General features: G+C 40.7%; 1 long non-coding RNA gene across 1 annotated transcript; it reads right to left on the bottom strand.

Moving 5' to 3' along the window:
• Positions 1 to 786: 786 nt before the first annotated feature.
• LOC123366411 lies at positions 787 to 11,906 on the bottom strand. Its single transcript, XR_006578065.1, has 3 exons — positions 11,873 to 11,906; positions 2,113 to 2,224; positions 787 to 898 (listed from the first exon to the last, which is right to left on the bottom strand). It is a non-coding gene; the product is annotated as an uncharacterized LOC123366411 (long non-coding RNA).
• Between the last annotated feature and the right edge of the window lie 3,773 nt (positions 11,907 to 15,679).

The raw sequence follows: 15,679 nt of genomic DNA, 5'->3' as shown, positions 1-15,679 counted from the left end.
GGGAGTGTATCTTGTAACCCCTATGCTTGTAGGGTCAGGTATGTTAATTACATGCATCCAAAGTGGTGCAAAGCTCAGTGGGAGTGAAACGTTTAAACACTAATAAATGTGTAATGCCTACAGAAATGATCTAAAATAGCTTTGCCAGATCTAAAATGTTAGTGTTAATGTGGATTGTCTTGGGTCCTGATCACAGGGCTGGAAGCATGTGAGGGATTCCACTGGGAAGTTGAGGATCTCCCCACTTCATAATAGTATAAAAGTTCCCCTGTCTGTCTGGTCCTATAGGACTATGGGGATATCAGATTTTAGGACTGCAGCATTTTTATATATGGAACAGCTATTATTGGACCAGGACTGAATAATGACTATCCTTGATCTCAGCTAAGGTAAGTGTTGGGAGGTGAAAATTCCACATTTGGGGAGGAAACATTTCTCTGTAGATTGATTTAAAAATCAAAGCCTCCCCTCCAGAAATACATATAATTGTTCAAGGCTGCAGAGGGATTAGTGGGAAGGTGATGCAGATGTGGGCATGTCATAAGTTTCATTCACATGACAAACTTATCACATGGACATCACCTCCACATATAACACCAGAGGGCTATAAAAATCTATTCCTGGATTCTATCGAAAAAACTTTGAGGTTTGCTTTCATGATTTGTGATGTCATAGAAGCCCTTGAAGTCATATATATAGATGAATACACACTGAAATTTCATAAAATCAAGGCACATAAGACAACATACTATCTGATTGCTTCACGGAAAAGAATTGTGTGGCTGACCTTGGTCTTTGGTGTTAGGCAGGAAAGAGTTTTTTGGCACACACATGTATCCCTGCTGAGTTCAAAAGGGAAACCCACAGTACAGTACGTTCAGGTGCCTCGGGCTTCTCACTGGAGAGAACAGAGATATTCTAGAATAAACCGTTTAATCTGAACAAGCAGTCAAATGAAATCATTTAGTTTTGTGTGAAACTGTCCCTGTGAAAGAGACTGTGAAATGGATAGCAATCTTAGGTGCAATTTTCCATTGCATATGTTTTTCAAAGATAAACGTCTGATCAGAACTGTTTGCTATTAGTAAGTGAAAATAAGAACCAGAGCTAATACTGTATCTGCCAGCAGCTCCCAGACCATTAACTATTGTTTATTTCTCCTCATGTTCAGACATCAGACTGGAGTGATGGAAGATATAGTCATTAATTTGGGAGCCATTTCAAGATGTTCCCATAAACACTGAATCAGGATATTGGCAAGCTGCCTGAGAAAACTTGCTGCCAAGATTTTTTTTTTGAGTAGTGACATTTAAATACTGGTGTTATTTCTGCTTTCTAGTCCCTGCAATAGACCAAAAGAAGATAGATCATCACAATGCTTTTACAGAACTTGCTTTCAGGTTTTTATCCTTAGCTTTGCAACTACAGATGTTTCTTGCCTTTCTGTTACAACCAAAACTTTTAAAACTTTCATCATAAAACATTAAGTGCTCTGTTTCTGACTTCTATCACAGTGACAGGGTAGTCTAAAGGGGAAAAAAATCTGTTTTTCTTCACCCTACAGAAGCCTATTAAAGTGACAGGTGAATTGTCAAAAACAATTAGACTGAAATGAGTTGTAAGACTTCACAGAAATACTTCTATCCTTTCTGACAAAATTGAGTTTAAAAAATATATTCCGCTTAAACAACAACAACAACAACAACAAAACCATAGATGATCCAGTCCCAATTAACCACCTCCACACCTTTAGAAAGACAACAGGAAAAGGGCCAATCAGTAGTTAGACTAATAATAGATAACATAATTAATGTAAATGATGTTAAAATACTTTAACCATGAATGGACTGAAAGAGAAATCAAAAATGTCCTATCTGTAATTAGATTGTGCAATTGATTAAGCAGAAGTGTTTTAATTTAAGTTACAGGGCTCAAAATTCTGGCATGGAAGAATTATACAAATCACATATCATGGGTCAAATCCTCAGCTGAGCAGTGAACAGAACCATGCAAATTTACACTAGCTGAGGAGCTGACTCCTAGCCTGTAATCTTTACTGACGTGGAAATTGCATAGAGTTTTCATGATAAATGGAAATGCTAAGTAACTCACAATTATGCTGCATGTTCCTGTGGTTACTTGGTAATGACACTTAGTGGGTCTAAAGCTGTTACCAGGTATATGCATCATGGAATAGAAGATGGAAGTAACCAAGAGTAAGACCCTGTAATCATTCCAAAAGAACGAAATTAGGCAATGTAATTGAAATTTATAAACTTAAAAAGTAATTTTACTGCAGGGAAAATAAGTACTGCCAATATTTCAACTATTACAGTGCTTTTGTCAACGATAACATCTTTCTTTATTTTTTCAGTCCAGTGAAAGAAATAGAACTTTTCATCCAGTTGTCCCAGTGGGAAGAAAGTACCAACTCCTGAATCTGAGGTCAAACTTCTGTACCACCTAAAAACAACTTTATCTGCTTCTTAGCAAAAAGAATGAATTTCAGGACTGATTTAAAATGAAATGGACTTAACAGTACAAAAATGGTCTCTACAAAACACCGATTTACAAATAAAATATGAAAAACAAGAGTAGTACTGACTGCCATGCTGTTGTGTGTACTTTTGAATAAGATGTACCACAGCCCAATTCAAAAGGGAACCAAGTAAATTATATTTTATAAAACTGTCAACAGTGGTTGGACTTCCTTCATAAAACCATCGTATATAGTCAGTGTCTTTCTGGATCAATTAAAAAAAAAGAGATATCAGGTTCAGATCTTTGTTATACTTTTTTTTTAAATTGAAGATTATGATCCCACAATAACACCACCATTCTGTTGTATATCAGTATAGTTCAGGAAGGCTCCTGGAATCAACCAAGTCCTCTCCCTTTATACTTTAAGGCTCCCGTATCAATTGTTCAGAAAGACTTCAAAGAAGGTTCAAGGAACTCTGGCTGGATTAACTGTTTAGAGTACATCCAGCTGGATTGTTAGAAGCTACTGAGCAAACACATGGATATTAAACTAGGCTACGTTGTTGGTCTGCTAGTGAGAGTGAAAAGTAGTTGGCCAGGCTGATGGCTACCCTTTCACTTATACCACCTTAATTTCCTCTTGGTCTGGCGAGTATGTTCTACCTTTTGTAAACGATTTGGGCATGTCTGAGAACTAACCAGTACATTGCTTCAGTTCCAGTTTTAAATAACTTTTTCTTTATTAATTTCTACAGAGTATGTGTTGATTAAATAGGAAGAACTTTCACTGATGTGCATAGAAGGCAGATAACACGTTCTTGCAAAGTAGTTGAATATGCTCATAAGGATATGTCCAACAGTATGATTTGAACTCAGAACATTGAGAGAAAAACAGCCAGACAGTAGTACTGTGTGTGTGAGCGACCAGAACAAACTTAACAGAAAATTATACTTACTGCCAGCCAACTAGAGCCAGCTACAGCCAAAAATAAAATATTTTCTCAGAGTACTACAAACCATGTCCAAGTAGTTTATCATTCACCATTATACCCTCCAGACCAATAGTGAGGATTGTGGCAAGTGAAGATAGCTCTTATGTCTAGCAAGTACTGACAAAATAAGTGCTATGTAAAGATCAGGATACTTGTCACGGATGAGATCCAATCCTTGACATGCTCAACCTGCACATAAAACTCAGAGGTGTCTGAACTTTTGCTTATTGCCCAGTTGAGAGTGCTATAAAAAAACCCTGTCTTTGCCATATACATAACATAGATGTAACATGCATTAGGACTGCTATACCCAATTCTGTTACCTGATTATGTATGAGGAATGAGTGCTATTGATATACTGGCAGGAAGACCTTTTGAAACAGTACAAACTAATTACAATCATACTGTAATCAATTACACCAGCAAGTGGCTAGAAATAAATTTACTACCCAGCTTGCTTCATAACTGTACTATCAAGTTCTTGGTAATCATTCTCAGTCATAACTATAGTACAAGTTTCTCACAAAGGGCCATAGACCACATCTGTAGGATACGAAGAATTTCTGAAGCACAGAAATAGTAAACACAGACAGTCTTCCATTCATTATCCTCAGGCCAATGGGAAATAGAATGTGTTAAGCAAGTTCTGAAAAATTGTTTAGAGGGCAAACTGCTGACTAGAAGGAATGCCCTGGAAATCATTTGCCATAGAGTTTTTGCAAAGCAACCTGACCTGTAGCTACCCAGATATCTCCCACAGAATTGTCACACGCAGACAAGTTAACAACTGATGATCTGCAAAAAGCTGTCTGATAAAAATGGAACATGGTTCAACCCAGCAGAATGTATGAGACAGTTTGAATAAAGCAAAATAAAGTCAAACAGTATGAAGATACACATTTCTTTCCAAGTATCTAGAATTGCAATGAAGTTCTCTTGCAAACCCAGATTTGTTTTGTTAATGGGCACCAATTTTGGATGCCCTCATTGAAGTAAAGGGACTCTAAGCCATGATATTTTTATGTAGAAAATACCTTTAATTGGCCCATGTCTGAATCATGCTCCTTCCAGCCCACAAGCAGGTGTAATTTTGGGGGAGGAGGAGGAGGAGAAAACACTTCCCTGGCAGATTTTTATTTTCAAATGGTGGTTGTTTAAACCGCTCTGGATTTGGAATATTAGACTATGTCCAAGGAAGCTGGATTAATGGGCAAGTGATGCAGTCATAGGAATGCAAATTGCACAAGCAAATTATAAATTTATTCATTTTGAATGCCAGTGCAATTTTTCACTTGAGAGCACTTCCATAACTAACATCACACACTACCACATAAAATGTAATGGAAGTGCTATCAAAAACCTAAAATAGACAATATACAAAATAAAACATGAGAGGGAATTCAGACCAACAAGATATTTTTTTATTTTTAAAAAAATCCGGAATAAATATATATCATAGGCAAAAAAGGAAAACTATTTTTATTAGAACAGGAGTACTTGTGGCACCTTAGAGACAATTTTTTTGAGCATAAGCTTTCATGGGCTACAGCCCACTTCATCGGATGCATGCAGTGGAAAATATAGTAGGAATCTTAGGGTAGGTCTATACTTACCTGCTGGGTCGACGCGTAGAGTTCGACTTCTCGGAGTTCGAACTATCGCGTCTAATCTAGACGCGATAGTTCGAACTCCGAACGCGCTCCCGTCGACTCCGGAACTCCACCACCGCGAACGGCGGAGGCGGAGTCGACGGGGGAGCCGCAGACTTCGATCCCACGGCGTCTGGACGGGTGAGTAGTTCGAACTAAGGTAGTTCGAGTTCAGCTACGCTATTCGCGTAGCTGAACTTGCATACCTTAGTTCGACACCCCCCCCCCCGGGGTAGACCAAGCCTAAGTTAGTCTCTAAGGTGCCACAAGTACTCCTGTTCTTTTTGCGGATACAGACTAACATGGCTGCTACTCTGAAACCTATTTTTATTAGCCTTTTCTCCTCAGTTAATTCATGGTCCTTTTTGTTTTTGTTCTCTGTCCTGTGTGTGCATTGATATATGTATATATCTGTATGTCTATCTCCACACATATATACATGTATACACTCACACACACAATAGAGACACAGACAGTAATATCATCATTGGTGGTCAGAGAATTATAATCTGTATGCCTCCCATTTTGCTGAAAAAAGTATGTGGTTTCCACTTGTTCTTGCAGTGATCCACCCACTCTTTTACCACATTAGCTGTGTCACACTTTAGCACTGATTCGATCTGTTCACAATTCCTTTATCCTCTCATTTTCATCACATAAGTCTCTATATTTTGTGTCCCACTTTTCAACTCTCCTTCCAATGCAAAACTTAATACCTTTTAAAAAAATATTTTAAAAATATAATCAAAATGCTAATAAAAGTAAGTGCAAAGTCACTGATTTATAAAAGGTAATCAACTGGTTGCAGCCTCAATTCGCTGGATCTGCCTCCTTTTTTTCTCTTTTCTAGTTTAAATCAGAAAACAGAGAACAAGTTTGCCTCCAATGATAACTAATTTCAACTATGCAACCCATATTTTAAAACAATTTTATGTCCTAGACTCTGTCCAGACTCATTATTTTTCTCAATCAAGATGAAGTTTAGAAGCCAGTGACTAATCTGCTCCATCACAGATGGTCTTTGAACTCTTCATAGTTGGACATCATTCCTAAAAATGAGAGAAATAATTCCAAAGGCAAAAAGTGGCCTGATTTTCTATTGCTGGAAAAAATACATAAACTGTCACAAAATCCCAGGTGACAAATATAAGCTATACAGAGATGAGAAATTTCAAAAGTCTACAAAAAGTAACTGGAGCTCTGCCATTTCAACAATCAAAAGAAATCAATTAGTCAGCTGAATATATTTATAAACTATGCGCTAAAAACATATTGCAGAAATGGGAGAGACGTTAACATTTAAAAAAAAAAGAAGTGCACCATGTATAAGGTTGTGACATGGTCTGAGACATTTGGTAAAGCACTAATATTAGGATAATCCAGAAGACAGTCCAAACTGGGATTTTTCCTTAAAATTTCTGCACAACTGTGGCAGCTGGATATTTATAATGGATGAATACTGTAGCTATTCTTGAGGAACTGAACCCCTAAAGGAAAGGAAAGATGAGAAACTAAGAAAAGTAAAGATGAGGTGTGTATGCACTGCTCATATTAAAAAGAATGAAAAACCTCAGCATTAATCATGTAAATTTGGTTCTCAATAATGGTCAGGCATTTTAATAGGCAGCTCCACGAGGCCTACAATGGCTAGGGATTATCGTCAAACCATGGCTAGTAACTTGATTTAGAGCCATTTTGTCCCCTTCCACAGACATGGTTATGCACTGGGACAAATTTCACTGGGAACAGGTTTAACTCAGAATTTTCTGCAAACTGTTCATTGGGAGAGGCAAGATGGGTGAGATAATATCTTTTATTAGACCAACTTCTGTTCACGAGAGACAAGCTCATAAAGTTGGTCCAATAAAAGATATTATGTCACTCACCTTGTCACTCTAATATCCTGGGACCAACATGGCTACAACTACACTGCATTCCATTGGGAGAGGGGCATTCTCCCTCCCACAGCTGGCTCTGCCAAGTGGGCAGAAGATTTGGCCCTTCAAATCTGTGTCCTGGTTTTTAAGTTATTTAGAGTCAAATGGTAAACTCAGATTTCAGTGGTGTATGACGGCCTGATCTTGAGGTGGTCCTGAAACAGGTTCCATGAAATGGGTCAGGAGGCCTTAGCCTACCTAAAACCAGATCTACAGTATGGCTTTCCCTTGTTTTAAACTTGATTTTACAAAACCAGTTTTGAAACCATTTAGAAAGCATAAACAGGCCCTGGGGAAAAGGCTTAAGGCACCTCCAGAATGGTAAAAAAGACTTACGCTCTGTGGGTGTTGTGCTAAACAAAGTCAGCATGAGATCATATACTATCAAGGACTTTTTAATTACTGCCATCTAGTTTTAACATTCAGTGTACAAGGATTCTTGAAGTATTTATCAAGATTGCTCAAGAGGATGCAAATTATTTTTTGCTAAACAAAAAACTCACAATAAAACTTTTGTGGTTGGGTTAATGCAGGGGTCTCAAACACGCGGCCTGTGGAGTTATTTGCTGAGCTCCGCCAAGCTCCCCGCCACCCTGGAGTTATCTCCTGTGGCCGCCAAGCTCCCCTCACCCGCTGTCTCCCCTCCCCACAAGCTCCGCATCTCTAGTCCTCTGCCTACCTCCCGGCGCTTCCTGCCACCAAACAGCTGTTTGGCGGTACTTAGTGCTTTCCAAGAGGGAGGGGGAGGAGATGGAGAAGACGCGGGACAGGGGCAGGCATTTGGGGAAGGGGTTGGAATGGGGCAGGGAGGAGGGGAGTTAGGGTGGAGACTTTGGGGAAGGGGTTGGAATGGGGGTGGGGAACGGGTGGGAAGAGGCAGGGCCTCAGGGAAGAGGTGGAGGTGGGGGGAAGGCTGGGAGTGGGGCTTTTATATCTTTATATGAAAAGGTGTCAGTGATGTGACCCTAGGGCCAATGTACTAGACCTCATGTGGCCCTCGTGCTGATTCGCGTTTGAGATCCCTGGGTTAATGTTACCTGTTAAGGAATTTAAATAGCTATCAGGATTTTGTCAAAGGAATCCAACCGAAATAAAATAATACAATTAGAACTGTGTGGATGTCTCCTATCCAAACTATAGTATAAACGCAGCCCTTTAGATGTAGCCAGACCTGAAGATAGCCTTATTACTTTCTTCCTCTTAGTGGAAATTGATAGGACTTAAGTTACCATGGGGTTCAAAAACCGCTTAATTATTTTAATAGTAATAATGCCTAAACAGTACTGTTTTATAGAACTTTACAGCTGAAATTTCTAAATCTGGTTGCATTCTTCATCATTGCTACACCTTCATAATATTATTACTTGTGCAGCAAGGACTACTTATTTAATGTTCTTACATTTTCATATTTACTAAATATGAGGTGTGGAGACAGATTTGGTTACCTACCTTTCTACTCTGGATTAAAGAGGTCCTTCATACAGTAAGAGCAACCCTAAAATCAATATGTACTTTTTTGTGTGTAAGTACAATTCTCTTCCTACACAGTTAGAAATGCAGGTGCTGATATTTACATTTTGTGGCCTCACTACAAACAGGAGTGGAGGAGCTTTGTCACTGCCCTAACCACCAGAGGCATAATAGCAACATGATGATGACTGCCTCATTGGCCTAAGACGATTATCCTAACATAGGGCCTGATTTTGATACCTTAGAAGCACCTTTACTGAAGTCAGTGGGACCACTTGGGGAATAATTTATTGTTCAGTGTCAGTAAAGCTATCAAAGTCTATCAAAGCCCATAAAGGGCATAATCCTGCTCTGATTGAAGTCAATGGGAAAACTCTTGTCGACTTCAGTGGGAGCAGGATCAAGACAAAAAGGTGATCTTAAAAGGTAGGATTTTACATTGCAATAAAAATGATCTAGTATAAGACCCTCTTCTTTTTTGAGAATCCCTGGCTCCCCTTCCCTTGCTCTGTCTGGCTTGTTTTAGCATCAATATTTTGTGCACTTGTTCTTACTATGAATTCAGCAAGGTTCTAAAACTAGTCAAATTATTACTCCTAATATTTTCCCCATTGTGGACATTAAAATAACTATTTTATAATTGCTTATGGTAGGGCTCCTTTGTGAATAATAGTGCTAAGTTTTCCTTTTTGCAGTCCTCAGCAGTCTGACAAGTCATTGGAGAACAGCACTGATTTCTAGCCTCATTCCCTTTAAATACCAAAGATCTATGTTATCTGGATTCAGAACTTTTCCTACCTCAAGAGAGTGTCTAATAACTTCCATTTTTATCTATAAAATATTTAGCTCCTCCCTAATTGTACCAGGAAATACAATCCTTTTCTTAGGTGGCTCCATACTCTATAATTTCGTCATAGCGACAGGAGCAAAATGCTAGTTTCCCAAATCTGTTATTTCCTCAGCCCCTATCCCCACCTTTTTGCCCATTTATTAGGATCAATTTTGTTTCTCACTCTCTGCCTAAGGCAAGTATATTTTGGAAACACCTCATTATTCAGTAAAACTTTCTATGCAATTTGTAGTGAGCTATGCACAGGTTCCCTGTGTAAATTTCTCCCGACTTGGGATTTTCTGTGGCAGGTGGTGATTTAGCTTCACATGAACAGAGAATGTTTTATGTGTCTGTTATTATAGAAAAGTCAAATATTTGAAGTATTGTTTTTTAAAAAAATATTAGAAATTCCAAACCAGGTATGAAAACTATCATTTCTCCCTAATTTGCAGGAATCTTTCATGTGACTCTACAAGGCTTGATGAGTGGTTGATACGCTGAGGGAGGAGTGGTTGATATGCTGGAGGGTAGGGATAGGATACAGAGGGACCTAGACAAATTAGAGGATTGGGCCAAAAGAAATATGATGAGGTTCAACAAGGACAAGTGCAGAGTCCTGCACTTAGGACGGAAGAATCCCATGCACTGCTACAGACTAGGGACCGAATGGCTGGGCAGCAGTTCTGCAGAAAAGGACCTAGGGGTTACGGTGGACGAAAAGCTGAATATGAGTCAACAGTGTGCCCTGGTTGCCAAGAAGGCTAATGGCATTTTGGGTTGTATAAGTAGGGGCATTTCCAGCAGATCGAGGGATGTGATCATTCCCCTCTATTCAGCACTGGTGAGGCCTCATTTGGAGTAGTGTGTCCAGTTTTGGGCCCCACACTATAAGAAGGATGTGGATAAATTGGAGAGAGTCCAGCGGAGGGCAACAAAAATGATTAGGAGGCTGGAGCACATAACTTAGGAGGAGAGGCTGAGGGAACTGAGATTGTTTAGCCTGCAGAAGAGAAGAATGAGGGGGGATTTGATAGCTGCTTTCAACTACCTGAAAGGGGGTTCCAAAGAGGATGAATCTAGACTGTTCTCAGTGGTAGAAAATGACAGAACAAGGAGTAATGGTCTCAAGTTGCAGAGGGGGAGGTTTAGGTTGGACATTAGGAAAAACTTTTTCACTAGTAGGGTGGTGAAGAACTGGAATGGGTTACCTAGGGAGGTGGTGGAATCTCCTTCCTTAGAGGTTTTTAAGGTCAGGCTTGACAAAGCCCTGGCTGGGATGATTTAGTTGGGTTTGGTCCTGCTTTGAGCAGGGGGTTGGATTAGATGACCTCCTGAGGTCCCTTCCAACCCTGATATTCTATGATTCTATGAACCACCATCATAGGTATTATTTTCTACAATCAGATGAAGAAAAATACTTTGCTGTCTGATTAATATTTATAAAACAATATTTTTTTAAAAGTGGGATTATCTCTGGACCTTGCACCCATGATCTCATCACCCCAGGTGTTTTGTTAGGTTTTTTTAAACTTCTGGCTTCCCTCTCCAAGCCACCTGAGTAACCCAGAGGGCCATATCCCGGACAGGGAATGCATCTCCTGCAAACTCAAAGGTGTGAAGTCTTTGTCTAGATAGGCAGGAAAAAAGAGATAGGGACTCCTTTAAGGATCTGCCTCTTCTTTGAAGTTGGGAGAAGGTGGGGCTGGGTGTGTTGGAGAAGCATCACCTGAACTGGTAGGCTGGCTAGTGGCCTCAGGTAAGCCATTGGCCCCTCTGCACATGGGAAAGGTTAATAATCCCGATCCCTCTGGCCAGAGCCCTCTTCTGAGGCCTAGATGGAAGTTCAGTTGCAGGGCCTCAGGGAGGAGACAGCTCTGAGTTGGCATGGATGGAAGAGCATGCTCTAAGAAGCAAGGGAATAGGGTCATAAGGGGCAATATCTGGATCTACAGGTACAGTACTGAGCCTTGGCCCCACAGGTGAATGGCTAGTTCTCCTGGAGCTTTGTCGTTGGGCCTTGGAGGGGAAGCAATTCGGGGCATGCTCTGAGACCAAACAATGCCCTTTACTGTTTGACAGCCAGGAAGCACCCACCCGACATCCTGGTGAAAACAATTTGGGATTTTATGTGGGGGTTGAATCAATCAGGGCAAAGAGATTTAGGGCAGATCCAGGACATTTTCCCCTAGAGGTGTCACAGAGTGTAGGGGGACATAAGGCCCTGCAACCCCAGCTTCCTGCGATTCACCATGACTCTCAGCCAGCCAGTAAAGCAGAAGGTTTATTTGGACGACAGGAACACAGTCCAAGACAGATCTTGCAGGCACAGACAACAGGACCCCCTTTAGTTAGGTCCATCTGGGGCCCCCAGGGTGGCCACAGCCCCATTGGGAAGCCCAAGTCCCATCGGGGCTTCCCTCTCTATTTTCCAGCCAGCTTCAAACTGAACCCAACCCCCCCCCCTACCCCCTCCTCTCTGGGCTTTTTCCCTTTCCTGGGCCAGGAGGTCACCTGATCTCTTTGTCTCCAACACCTTCAGTTGGCACCTTTGCAGGGGAGAGGCCCAGGCCATCAGTTGCTAGGAGACAGAGTGTCAGGCATTTATGTACACTGGCCCTTTGCTCTGCAGCAACCATACACCCTTATCCCACCACCTGGACACTCAAGAACTGCATAGGGGAACCTGAGGCACCAACACAGCATTCAGAGAAAACATCAAGAACATTCCCAGTTCGTCACAAGGGGTTACTGTAAAAATGGTCTGAAATGCTGCTGGAGGGATATGGCAGGGAATTGTCAGGTCTCTGTGGGGTGACGAGGCTGGAAAATGTGTGAATTAGGAGGTGGCTGGATTTGACCGATCAGATTTGTCACCTGAGTTATTCAGAAAATATAGATACACCACTCTGACAGGGGAGAGGATATATTTGGGGCTTAGGGAAGGAATTATTAACTCTTTGGAAACACGGGTTAGTGATCAGAGGGCAGGGAAAGCAGCCAATCTAATTCTGCACCTCCTTTTGGAAAGTGTCTAGTGCAGGTAATCATCCCATAGGGGTTCTTGTTCCCTGATAAACCAGAACTGGAAGAGGATTTAGGAGAAGGGATCCTCTAAAGAAGCTAGGGAGTTGGGTGGGGCTCCTAATATCTGGTACAGCAAGGAGACAACCCCTTTCTCCAGCTCCTTAACCCACATTTGAGGGGAGAATGATGGGGTGTCAGCAATATAATGGCACCAGCTGTGGAGGATGGGGTTGGGGGAACTGAAGCCCTCTCCCAGGTGGACACAGTTAAGGAAGGAATCATGGCCTGCATTGTCTGAGTTATTACCAGAAAGTTCCCAGATAAGTTAATAAAGTTGCAGCCTAATTAAACCACATCTCGTGCATCTTGTCTTTCTTCTCATGTGCCCTGGACAATCTGAGCTTGGTTTTAGGATTCTGCTGTTTAACACAGGATACTGTGAAGATCACAGTCACATAGCAAACCCAATATGGATTTCATTTCTTACATAGGCCAAAACAAACATACTAGAAAGAAAATCATCATAGGAGTGTTCTGCTCGATCCTTTTACCACTATTCTTCTGACCCAGCTGTGCAATATTGTCTGTGTAGAATTCTGCCTAAAAAGGCAGGTGATGAATTCTTCATATTCCACAGGTCCCTTATACTTTCAAGTTCTGATAACACTACTTAATGTAATTTTAGAATTCATTTACACCTTCAAACTTGTTTGTCTCCATACAGTTACAAGTATTCTAGTACTTCCTAGAAATACCCAAGACAAAAGACAATGAGAAAAAAATATCTCCTGATAATGTGCTCAGAAATTACAATATATTCCAGCCTTGAGAACCTAGTAATCAATATGAATCAATTGGACGATAACTATCAATTTTGGAATCCATAAAACGATAACTTTGTTCATCTACATAGTATCTATGCAGTAGCAGGAACACATTAACTAGAAAGCAATAGATTTAGTATAAAGTACTGTCAAATTTGTATACAAACAGCATTTGTCTGAATAATTTCCACACTGCGTTATACCAAAATGCTTTATATGATTAAATAGGTACATTATGAACATCATATCCTTAACAGATAGTTTTGAAATACCTTTTACACACTGAGGGCTTGTTATATACTATATTCAGCTTTAATTTTTATGAAGGAAACTCCATAACCATGTGATTCGTCACGTTACGAGACTACTGGACATATGGTTAATGTTTAACATAGGAAATAACAAAAAATCCTAGTCTCAAAATAGTAAATTTTACCTTTCAACTGATGAAAAGAAAGCAGTACTTTAATTGTAAAAAAAATAGCTTTTAACTATGATATTCCTGGCATAAGTTTTTGCACACATGTAGATGTGTGGATACTATAATTAATGATCTGGCTGTGATAGATTTAGAGCTAGATCCACAAAGGGACTTAAGTGTTCCAATGACAATGCCTAACTTTTAGGTGCCTTGGCATCCAGTGGAATCCACAGTCCTGAATTAAGCACCCAGGCTCCCCATACAAGGCATAGGGAGAGTTAAGTGCCCAGAATGTGATCCATGAAAGCTAGCATGCTGAGTGGGGAGCTGCCTAAGCTAGCCATTAGGATATGCTGAGGAGAAGGGTGTGGCATAAAGCCTGCCCCTCAAAGGGGCCTTAGGTGCCAAAGTCTGGGCTGGAGGAAGCCCCCTATCTCCACTTGGGATTCACAACTGAGAGATAGGTGACCAAGCCTTTTTTTTTTTGGCCAGAAACATTGCAAAAGACTGTGTTAGTGGTGATGTCTTGGAGTTGGGAGATCCAGGCTTTGCTCCAAATCCCTTTTCCTCATCAGGTAGAGGAGGAAGATTGGACCCAGGTCTCCAACATTCCAGGTGGGCGATCTAACCATGGGGCTAAAGAGTTAAAAGGAGGTTACCTCCTCCTCCAGCTATTTTATAGAGAGTTAGGTATGCTCTGAGACTGCCTACCAAATCAGGCCCTACTGGCACGATAAGCAAGGGAGCACTGCACTTGAAGATCCTTCTGGGGCTAGGTGTCCAGAAGTTTTGACAGAGGCAGCTATGTGCATGCTCACTGGCAGAAATTTAGGTACCCATAGAGTTAGGTAGCTCCTGAGTAGGGATTTTGACAATCTAAGGCCTGGTCTGCACTGGGGGTGGGAGTGGGGGAGAAATCGATCTAAGTTATGCAACTTCAGCTACGTGAATAATGTAGCTGAAGTCAACTTACTTAGATCGACTTACCATGGTGTCTTCACTATGGTGAGTCGACTGCTGCCACTCCCCCATTGACACTGCCTGCGCCTCTCACCGAGCTGGAGTACAGGAGTCAACAGGAGAGCACTCGGGGATCAATTTATCGTGTCTAGATAAATCGATCCCTGCTAGATCAATCGCTGCCCGCCGATCTGGCCGGTAGTGAAGACATACCCTTAATGGCACCCAACGTGGCAGTTAGGCACCTAAGTCCTTTCATGGATCTAGCCTTCAGTCTCTTATTACTCTTAGTTGGACAGTTACAAAGTTAGCTCTTAAGAAATTTCTAGGGGGTTACTGTAGATTACAATAATAAGGGACAATTACCTATAATTAAAACATACTGTTTGGGGGAAAAGCAAAACACCACTTTCTCACTTGTCACGGATTTCAAACAAACACATTTTTGATACATTCCCGCTGATTGACAAAGACTACTGATGTATTCCGAATTGTTTATAGAAGGGCTAAAAACTGTAGCTACCTTAATTACATATTTCAAAGTCATTGTTTTAAGTTATTTGAACTGGTTTTGGCAGACTACAAGTGATAGTGTCAAGAGATCTTGGGTAAATAATACATAAATATCCCCCTCCCCCCAATAGTTCAAACGCAGCTTTTTTTTCTGGACTTATGTTTGTAATGAGCTAAACTGATATCTGCCTATTGGAGAAACACAGCTGAGACCTGTATTACACATGCTTAAATTTAACACGTTCCCATGGCAGTAATGAACAAAGCAGTCCTTCCTTTCAGGAAAATCCTGGACTCACATTCCCTAGGTCCCTGAGCAGTATAGAATTTAGAAGAAAAACAGGAAACACATGTGGAAACCAGATAGAACTGACCAAGCCTAACTATTTAAGTAGCTCAGCCAGTAGCTTTTAAATGAATAATCAAATCTATCTATATTATATCTGATCAACAAAACCCCCACTATTCATACTGAAATTTTTAAGTCAGGTATAGGTAATACAGTATGTTTATAGATACACAGAGGAAAGAAAGGGTAATTAGTGAAGTCTGCTTTTTGGGTCTTTAAAGTTCAGA

The sequence above is a fragment of the Mauremys mutica genome, chromosome 3 (assembly GCF_020497125.1).
Source record: "Mauremys mutica isolate MM-2020 ecotype Southern chromosome 3, ASM2049712v1, whole genome shotgun sequence".
In the NCBI taxonomy this organism is placed as follows: domain Eukaryota; kingdom Metazoa; phylum Chordata; order Testudines; family Geoemydidae; genus Mauremys; species Mauremys mutica.
This window is presented reverse-complemented; position numbering and strand designations above follow the sequence as displayed.